Raw genomic sequence first — 10,393 nt, 5'->3', positions numbered from 1 at the left:
ATGGATCTTCATTTCCATGACCCATGGTTTTGTAACTCCCATGGAGCATCCTACGGACCTTAGCCCAACTTGATAATCCATGGAGCATTTAGCCCACTATACAAGTTATGGATGATTTATATAATCAACCCATATATCTAATTAGTCTTTTTTTGATCACTTAATTAATTCCAAATTAATTCTTGATCAGTACTAATTAAATAATACTATTAATATATTAGAACGTATATTATATTAATAAACCACAAGTGTTATTTCTCTCATTTAGTCTATCCAAATGCATGATGCCAAGCAACCCAAATGGACCATGCCAAACCGGGTCAAGTACATACCAGGAATATGGACTTAGACACTTTATCCAACAGTTGTCTCCCACTTGGATAAGTCTAATAACTATAACTGCAAGTGTGACTTTAGGAACCGATCGGCAATCATAGCTCTTTCAAGGTCTCTCGGAACTGAGAAGATGATGATACACCACTTAAGATAAGTGATCATATAATCCTCTGTTCTAGATATTAGTCGGACAAATACATGGAACAATATCTTACTTATTGTCCAGCACTTTGTTTCCCGAATTTTTTTGACATATAACTAAATTGAACACATCAATTCGGTTCGGGACCGGTACATAGGTCAAAACAAAATCATCAAGTGTCCCAGATATCGCTTCTAATCCAAGAAGGAACAGATAAAATTCTACTCATATGCTTGTTCTACTATTTGTTGAATCACACACAAAAGTACGTTTTATAACATCAAGTTACCAATGCGTTTTCGTACGATCAATGCATAACCAACTCATAGGCAAAAAGTCATATCTCTTGGTTTGAAGACTTATATGATATTACCGTCTCGCGATTACTCGAGATAAATTCCATGAAGAGATACCAGTGAGCGTGGGTTGAATCCAATACTTAGAACTTATGAGCACTCATGAGTGTTGTAGCCATGTCCAACAACTTAGACCTCTGCAACCAACTCATGACAGTCTTGATTCATACCTACTTCCAACATATGACCGACTGTGAAGAATTCAAATAAAATGATATACCAAACATAATTATTTTGGATGTCAAAACATGCAAAAAGAAATATAGTAAATGTTTGACAAAAGATAGAAACACTTTACTCATATCTAAACACAACTTTTATTCATCATCAAATGTCAATTACACTTTACAAATTTCAAAATTATCTAACTACTAAAACTAATTTCGTCCTTCAGCCCTATGCTCCGAGCATGCTGGAGATGCTTAACCCAACTCAGTCCCTCTATGAGGGGATCTGTTGGGTTCTCATCCGATGATACACTCTTTGCCACGAGGAGTCCTATGCGATGTCTGATGAAATGATATTTTTTGTCGATGTGTCTGGATCTCCCGTGATCCCTTGGTTCCTTGGCTAAGGCAGCTTCACTTTCACTATCATAGAAAATTTCCATTGGCTCCTTTATAGTTGGTACAACTCCAAGGTCTCCAATGAAGTTGTTCAGCCATATCGCCTCCTTTCCTACCTTGCTTGCTGCTATATACTCTGATTCGCAAGTTAAATCAGCCACTATCTCTTGCTTGGAACTCTTCCAAGTAATTGATCCTCCATTTAAGGTAAAGACCCAGCCTGACTGAGAGTGGAAATTATCCCTATTAGTCTGGAAGCTAGCATCACTATACCATACAACTCTCAAGTCATCACTCCCACCGAGGGTAAGGACCCAGTCCTTAGTCCTCTAAAGGTACTTGAGGATATTCTTTACCGTAGTCTAGTGAGCCTTGCCAGGGTTCCCCTGATATCTGCTAACCATGCTCAAGGCAAAGGCTACATCAGGACGAGTACAAGTCATATCATACATGATCGAGCCTACTACAGAAGCATAAGGTACTTGACTTATTTCTGCTATCTCAACCTCAGTACTCGGACTCTGAGTTTTACTCAATCTAGCGTTACATTGGATGGGTAATTCTCCTTTCTTGGAATCTTGCATATTGAACCTCTACAACACCTTATCCAATTAGGTACTCTGACTAAGTCCAATTAGTTTTTTACTCCGGTCTCTAAGAATTCTTATCCCAAGAATATAGGTATCTTCTCCTAGGTCATTCATAGAAAACACTTCCCAAGCCAGGACTTCACTTCCTGCAAGGTTGGGATGTCATTTCCTATGAGTAGTATTTCATCCACATACAGTACCAAAAAGCTAACTATACTCCCACTAGCCTTGTCATAGACACAAGATGCATCTTCACTCCTCGAAAAGCCAAACTCTTCGACTTTCTCATCAAAGCAAAGTGTAACAGCCCGGATCTCCAGGTATCTTTACTTTCATATTTTTGGTATTCTGTGAGGGGACTCGGTGAGTTGGAGGTCGAACTCGCTGAGTCGGGTCGCGGTTTTGGATGGAGGTTCGCGTCGGGACTCGGCGAGTCCGCGCTGTTTAATGAAACCCTAATTTCCCGGTCCTAAGCCCTATTTAACGGACTTTATGGCCTTCATTTGTGGCCACCTTGAGCCCTGAGTGCACCCAAACGGCTGAGAGACCTTGTGAGTGAGATAAGAGGCTATTTGTTCATCATTTTGTGTGTTATTGCAAGAAAGGAAGGAGAAGATCAAGCTTGAAGAGTTGGGGAGCTTGGATCTACTTCTATTTCATCAAGGGAACCTTCTTGAGGTAACTTTCAGATCTAAACTTCGTATTTTGGTTGATGTGACAAATCTAGGGTTTCTTCTTGCCTTTTTGGCTTGGATTTGAAGTATGAAACGTCCCATGGAGATATGGAACCTAGATCTGGACCTTAGCAGGTCCAGAAGGCCCCAAATGACAAGCTTTATGTCCATTCTTTTGAGTTGGAAGCTAGGGTTGCCATATTAGAGGTTATTTCCCCAAAAAGAGCCTTGTATGTGTTGCATGGCGGCCAAGACTGAGACTTTACGTGATAAATGAGCTTGGGAAGGCCAGATCTATGTATGTATGGAACGGATCTGACCGCAAAAGCAAGTTTTAGCTGATGCATGGCATGGACTCGCCGAGTCTGAAGAACAGACTTGAAGTGTCTCTTGAAGATTGTCCTTGAGACCACCCAGGGTGTAGTCCTGCCGAGTTGTGGGTGACTCAGTGAGTCACAGAGAGTTAGAAAGGTTTTTGACAGGTGGACCGAGTCGAGTTGGGACTCGCCGAGTTGTCCTTACGACTCAACGAGTTGAGTTGCGGTGGCCCCGTGATTCATGCCCAGGTGGAACTCATCGAGTCAGGGGAGTACTCGACGAGTCAAAGGGAAAATCCTTGCGAGTTGGTGAAAACGCGTAGACTCGCCGAGTCGCTTTAGTGCGCTCGCCGAGTCCGGTCAATTTGACCAAAGATTGTTGACCAAGTTGACCAGTGTTGACTTGATAAGGATGGTCAACCTTAGTGGTACAAATAATAATTATAGATATATGATGTTATAGGAGGATTACAGCTCGGGGGTTCGAGCACGAGTGATTTCCAGGGTTCACGAGTTATCAAGACATACGAGGTGAGTCTTCTCACTATACTGTACCCGAAAGGGTTTGACTGTGTGACCGGAAGGTCGAATATGATATGAGATATATGCTTTATGTGTGATAAGTTAATCGTTATATGTGCCATGTATGATATGCTTGATATGGGCCGGAAGGCATTATGTTATGGGCCGGAAGGCGAATATGTTATGGGCCGGAAGGCGTGGTAATATGGACCGTAAGGTTGGCGTGGGTAGGACCGGAAGGTTTACCCAGTCGGGACGGAAGACCCCTGAAACACATGGACCGGAAGGTCAGGGCCTGGAAAGGCGTATGTGCGTAGGTTGTATTTTGGGGAACTCACTAAGCATTTATGCTTACAGTTGTTGTGTTATGTGTTTCAGGTACTAGCGAGGACCGTGGGAAGGCGCCGGCGTGATCGTACACACACTCGGGGGAAAACAATTTTGTGATCTTTGTTTATGTAATTGGTCGTGACAGTTTTATTTACATTGGAACTTAAATTATTACTCGATTTTTGATGTTTGTAAAAATGAAAAAAAAAATTGTTTTAAAATTTACGTCGTTACAAGTTGGTATCAGAGCCTTGGTTTGAGGGATTCGGGTACACCTTCGGGCGTAACTGAACTCAAACCGGGGATTTGAGAAAATTTTAATAAATCAATAAAATTTGATAAGTGATTTTGAAACAACCAAAGAAGAAGGAGTGTGTACGGTGAGCCAGCGCCCGAACGGTAAAATCCCCAAAATACTCTTACAATATGTGTTATGAGATATGATATGATATGATACGCATGCTAGTAGACTAGGTATACATATTAGGACTAGAGTGGCCTGATTTTGTGATGCCTTAGTCTAGGGAAACCTGCTTCTATGAGGTGCTTGAGAGCGAGTGGGTAACTAGTGTATGACAAGAATAGAGTACTCAGGGTTCGGGGTTTGGGGAGGAGGACTTGGGGTGAATACTGATGCGGTGTAATTGGTAGTATTGGGCCCGTACTACTAAGGACACCGGGTTAGTGGGCAGCCCAAGTAAGAATCCCTGGGTATCGGAGACTGAGTAGGACTGTGTTATCGAGTGCGATTATGCCCGATAGAGTCTCTGATATTTTTATGTTGTATTTCAGAGACATCTTGGTTGGACCACACCACAGGCCTGGTACGAGTAGTGTGACTGACGAGGAGCTTCGTCAGATGATTCATGAGGAGGTAGCTGCAGCGATCCGGGCTGAGATTCCGGAGATGTTTGGGTCTATTAAGACCACGCTGATGGAGACATTTGATGAGTGGTACGCCGCGTTGACTGAGGCCGCCGCCGCTGCAGCTACCGTAGCTGTGGCCGCTGCCAGACCACAGGGAGGTAACTCGTTGCTGTTCGGGAGTTCAGCAACACGAAGCCACCGGAGTTTGACGGGACGCAGGATCCGATCGCTGCAATGAGATGGATTGCTGATATCGAGGGATGCTTCTACACTTGTTCATGTCCGGAGCATCTAAGGGTACGGTTCGCCATGAACCACCTCCGCCTGGGAGCAAAGGATTGGTGGAAGTTCGTGACGGCAAACTTCACTCTGGCAGAGGTCTCAGCTGTGACGTGGGAGAGGTTTACTGCTATGTTCAGAGACGAGTATGTTCCCCAGGTGGAGAGGGAACGGTTGGTTCAGGAGTTCTTGACCCTCAAGCAGGGTAATGATTCTGTTACGGTGATCACGCGGAAGTTTCACGAGATGGCGATGTTCTACCCCGAGCAGGTGACCACGGAGCAGGCTCGGATGAGTCGGTATTTGGGAGTACTGAGGAGGGATATCCGGGAGTTCGTATCGAACTCATCATATCAGACTTTTGCTGAGCTTCAGGCGAATGCTAGGAAGCGTGAGATCGAGTTGGAGACCCAGGCTAGGGAGGAGGCCGAGTCTCAACGGGTGGATCGGCGGCCGGCTCAATCCCAGCCGGCAGCCAAGCGGACCAAGTCCGCCGATTCGAGATCCAGAGGTCAGAAGGGCCGCACTTACGGAAAGTGTGGCAAGGGTCACGAGGGGGCATGTCGATCGGGTACTTGCTACAAGTGTGGCAAGGAGGGGCACATTGCTAGGGTTTGCCCCAAAGGATTCATGGTTTGTTTTCATTGCAACCAGATCGGCCATCGGAAGGCCGAGTGCCCCCAGCTTCGCCAGGGATCTGCGCCTGCTGCCAGGGTTCCCGAGGTTCGGCCAGTGAAGGTCGAGGCTTCGAAGGCTCGCGGGAGAGCTTTCCAGTACTGCGGAGGAGGTCCACACGGCGCCTGATGTCATAGCCGGTATGTATTATTTCATGTATTTACCTTTATACTGAGATATTGTGCTTATATTATGATATGCGTAGGTACTTTTCTTGTGAATTATGTGCCTGCTTTGGTATTATTTGACTCGGGTGCGAGTCGGTCTTTTATTTTGTTGGCTTTTAGCCAGCACATCGGTATTGATCGGGAGGTGATGAGTCGACCCCTGCGAGTTGCTATAGCAAATGAGAAAGCGGTATACGCCACTGAGGTGATTTGAGGATGCGTGCTCGAGATTTTTGGGGTCGAGTTCCCTATAGACTTGGTTCCTATAGCTATGGGAGATGTCTGCGTTATCGTAGGCATGGACTGGTTGAGCAAGTTTGGAGCAGTCATTGACTGCGAGAGATAGCTGGTGATGATTCGAGACCCTAGTGGGGGAGTGCTCACGGTTTATGGTGAGGGGACCCGGTGTGGGTCGGTGTTTTGTTCGGCTGCCAGGGCAAGGCAGAGTTTGCAGCAGGGCTGTAATGGATTCATAGCCTACGTGATGGATACCCGAGTGGCCGCGGAGAGGCCCAATTCGATTGATGATGTCCCGGTTGTATGCGAGTTTTCGGATGTGTTCCCCGAAGAGTTACCGGGTGTGCCTCCGGAGAGGCAAGTGGAGTTTCACATCGATTTGGTTCCGGGAGCGGCGCCCATCACCAAGGCGTCTTATCGTCTCGCTCCACCGGAAATGCATGAGTTATCCTCGCAGCTTCAGGAGCTGTTGGGAAAGGGATTCATTCGACCGAGTAGCTCACCATGGGGAGCGCCGATTTTGTTCGTCAAGAAAAAGGATGGTTCACACCGGATGTGTATCGATTACTGGGAGTTGAACAAGTTGACGGTTAAGAACCGGTATCCATTACCTAGGATCAACGATCTGTTCGATCAGTTGCAGGGGGCGTCTTGGTTCTCCAAGATTGACTTGAGGTCGGGGTACCATCAGATGAGGGTTCGAGAGGAAGATATCCAGAAGACTGCCTTCAGAACTCGTTATGGACATTATGAGTTTGTGGTGATGCCTTTTGGGCTCACCAATGCCCCGGCTGCGTTCATGGATCTTATGAACCGGGTGTGCCGGTCGATGCTGGATCGGTCCGTGATCATATTCATCGATGATATTCTGGTGTATTCGAGGACTAGGGATTAGCATGAGGAACATTTAAGGGAGATTCTTGGGGTTTTGAGATCGGAGAGACTGTATGCCAAGTTCTCCAAGTGTGATTTCTGGTTACGAGAGGTCCAGTTCCTCGGACATCTTGTAAACCAGAAAGGGATATTGGTCGACCCGGCCAAGATTGAGGCGGTGTTGAGGTGGGAGGTGCCGAGATCAGGAGTTTTCTGGGTTTGGCTGGATATTATCGTAGGTTTATCAAGGACTTCTCCAAGATTGTTGTGCCACTTACTAGGATGACCCAGAAGGGTGTCACGTTTTCATGGGGACCGGAGCAGCAGTCCTCATTCGAGACGCTTCGTCAGAAGTTGTGCGAGGCTCCGGTGCTTGCACTCCCGGAAGGGATGGAGGATTTTGTGGTGTACTGTGATGCCTCTATATCGGGTTTGGGGGAGGTGCTTATGCAGAGGGGTCATGTGATAGCGTATGCTTCGAGGCAGTTGAAGCCTCATGAGTCGAGATATCCCACCCACGACCTAGAATTAGGGGCTATGGTGTTTGCCCTCAAGATCTGGCGACACTATTTGTATGGGGTTCGGTGTACGATATACACGGACCATAAGAGCTTGAAGTACTTGATGGATCAGCCAAATCTGAATATGCGACAGAGGAGGTGGTTGGATGTGGTGAAGGATTACGATTGTGAGATCCTGTACTACCCGGGCAAGGCTAATGTGGTAGCCGACGCATTGAGTCGTAGGGCGGAAAGCGCCCCGATCCGAGATATTTGTATGAGATTGACGGTATTAACCCCGATTTTGGACATTATCAGAGGAGCTCAGGCAGAGGCTGCGAAGCCAGAATATCAGAAGAAGGAGCGGGTTGTAGGTCAGGTATCAGGATTCGTCACGGATGGTCGAGGGCTTATGACTTTTCAAGGTCGGATTTGGGTATCGTTTGTGGGCGGTGCGCATACTATTTTGATGGAGGAAGCACATCGATTCATCCCGGTGCTACGAAAATGTATTTGGATCTCAGGAAGGAGTACTGGTGGCCCTATATGAAAAGGGATGTCACTTGGTTTGTCGAGAGGTGCTTGACTTGTCGGCAGGTCAAGGCCGAGCACCAGTGACCGCACGGTAAGCTGCAACCGCTAGATATTCCCGAATGAAAGTGGGAACAAATCACTATGGATTTCATCACCAAGTTACCGCGGACTGCGAGGGGAGTCGATGCGATTTGGGTGATCGTGGATAGGCTGACGAAGAGCGCTCATTTTCTAGCCATCAGCGAGAGCTCTTCTGCGGAGAAATTGGTAGAGTTATATGTGAGGGAGGTAGTATCGCGGCATGGAGTGCCGATATCGATTATTTCGGACCGCGATGTGCGTTTCACTTCCAGGTTCTGGAAGAAGTTTCATGAGGAGTTGGGTACTAGGTTACATTTTAGTACCGCATATCATCCCCAGACAGACGGTCAGAGTGAGCGGACGATTCAGACGCTCGAGGACATGCTCCGGGCATGTGTGTTGGATTTCGGAGGGAGCTGGGACACCTATCTACCTTTAGCAGAGTTCTCGTATAACAACAGCCATCATTCGAGCATTGGTATGCCACCCTTTGAGTTGTTGTATGGGTGGAGGTGTCGCACCCCCATCTGTTGGGATGAGGTAGGACAGCGGGTTATGAGTAGCACGGAGATCGTACTCCAGACGACCGAGCAGATTCAGCTAGTCAAGCAGAGGTTGTTGACCGCTCAGAGCCGACAGAAGAGTTATGCAAACAGACGCCGGTCCGAGCTTGAGTTTCAGGTCGGTGATCTTGTACTCCTGAAGGTCTCTCCTTGGAAAGGAGTGATTCGATTCAGGAAGAGGGGCAAGTTGGGGCCCCGATATATTGGTCCTTTCCATGTGATCGCGAGGGTGGGCCAGGTAGCCTATCGTTTAAACTTGCCAGCAGAGTTGGGGCAGATTCACGACACTTTCCATGTGTCGCAGTTGAGGAAGTGTATAGCCGAAGAATCGGCAGTGGTTCCATTAGAGGATATTCAGGTGGATGCGAGCCTGAATTATGCTGAGAGGCCAGTAGCCATCAGAGATCAGATGATCAACGTTTTGAGGAACAAGGAGGTACCCCTGGTATTGGTTCAGTGGCAGCATCGGAAGGGATCAGAGATGACCTGGGAGCCGGAGCGTGAGATGCGTGAGCAGCATCCGGAGCTATTTGCATAGCGGGACTTCGAGGGCGAAGACTTGTTCTAGTGGGGGAGAATTGTAACACCTCGGATCTCCAGGTATCTTTACTTTCATATTTTTGGTATTCTGTGAGGGGACTCGACAAGTTGGAGGTCGAACTCGCCGAGTCAGGTCGCGGTTTTGGACGGAGGTTCGCGTCCGGACTCGGCGAGTCCGCGCTGTTTAATGAAACCCTAATTTCCTGGTCCTAAGCCCTATTTAAAGGACCTTATGGCCTTCATTTTCGGCCACCTTAAGCCCTGAGTGCACCCAAACGGCTGAGAGACCTTGTGAGTGAGATAAGAGGCTATTTGTTCATCATTTTGTGTGTTATTGCAAGAAAGGAAGGAGAAGATCAAGCTTGAAGAGTTGGGGAGCTTGGATCTGCTTCTATTTCATCAAGGGAACCTTCTTGAGGTAACTTTCAGAGCTAAACTTCGTATTTTGGTTGATGTGACAAATCTAGGGTTTCTTCTTGCCTTATTTGGCTTGGATTTGAAGTATGAAACGTCCCATGGAGATATGGAACCTAGATCTGGACCTTAGCAGGTCCAGAAGGCCCCAAATGACAAGCTTTATGTCCATTCTTTTGAGTTGGAAGCTAGGGTTGCCATATTAGAGGTTATTTCCCCAAAAAGAGCCTTGTATGTGTTGCATGGCGGCCAAGACTGAGACTTTACGTGATAAATGAGCTTGGGAAGGCCAGATCTATGTATGTACGGAACGGATCTAACCGCAAAAGCAAGTTTTAGCTGATGCATGGCATGGACTCGACGAGTCTCTCAAAAATTGTCCTTGAGACCACCCAGTGTGTAGTCCTGCCGAGTTGTGGGTGACTCAGTGAGTCACAGAGAGTTAGAAAGGTTTTTGACAGGAGGACCGAGTCGAGTTAGGACTCACCGAGTTGTCCTTATGACTCAGCGAGTTGAGTCGCGGTGGCCCCGTGATTCATGCCCAGGTGGAACTCGTCGAGTCAGGGGAGTACTCGACGAGTCAAAGGGAAAATCCTTGCGAGTTGGTGAAAATGCGTAGACTCTCCGAGTCGCTTTAGTGCGCTCGCCGAGTCCGGTCAATTTGACCAAAGACTGTTGACCAAGTTGACCAGTGTTGACTTGATAAGGATGGTCAACCTTAGTGGTACAAATAATAATTATAGATATATGATGTTATAGGAGGATTACAGCTCGGGGGTTTGAGCACGAGTGATTTCCAAGGTTCACGAGTTATCGAGACATAAGAGGTG

Source organism: Lactuca saligna, chromosome 7 (assembly GCF_052625555.1).
Source record: "Lactuca saligna cultivar CGN05327 chromosome 7, ASM5262555v1, whole genome shotgun sequence".
Lineage (NCBI taxonomy): Eukaryota > Viridiplantae > Streptophyta > Magnoliopsida > Asterales > Asteraceae > Lactuca > Lactuca saligna.
Note: the sequence above shows the minus strand (reverse complement) of the source record.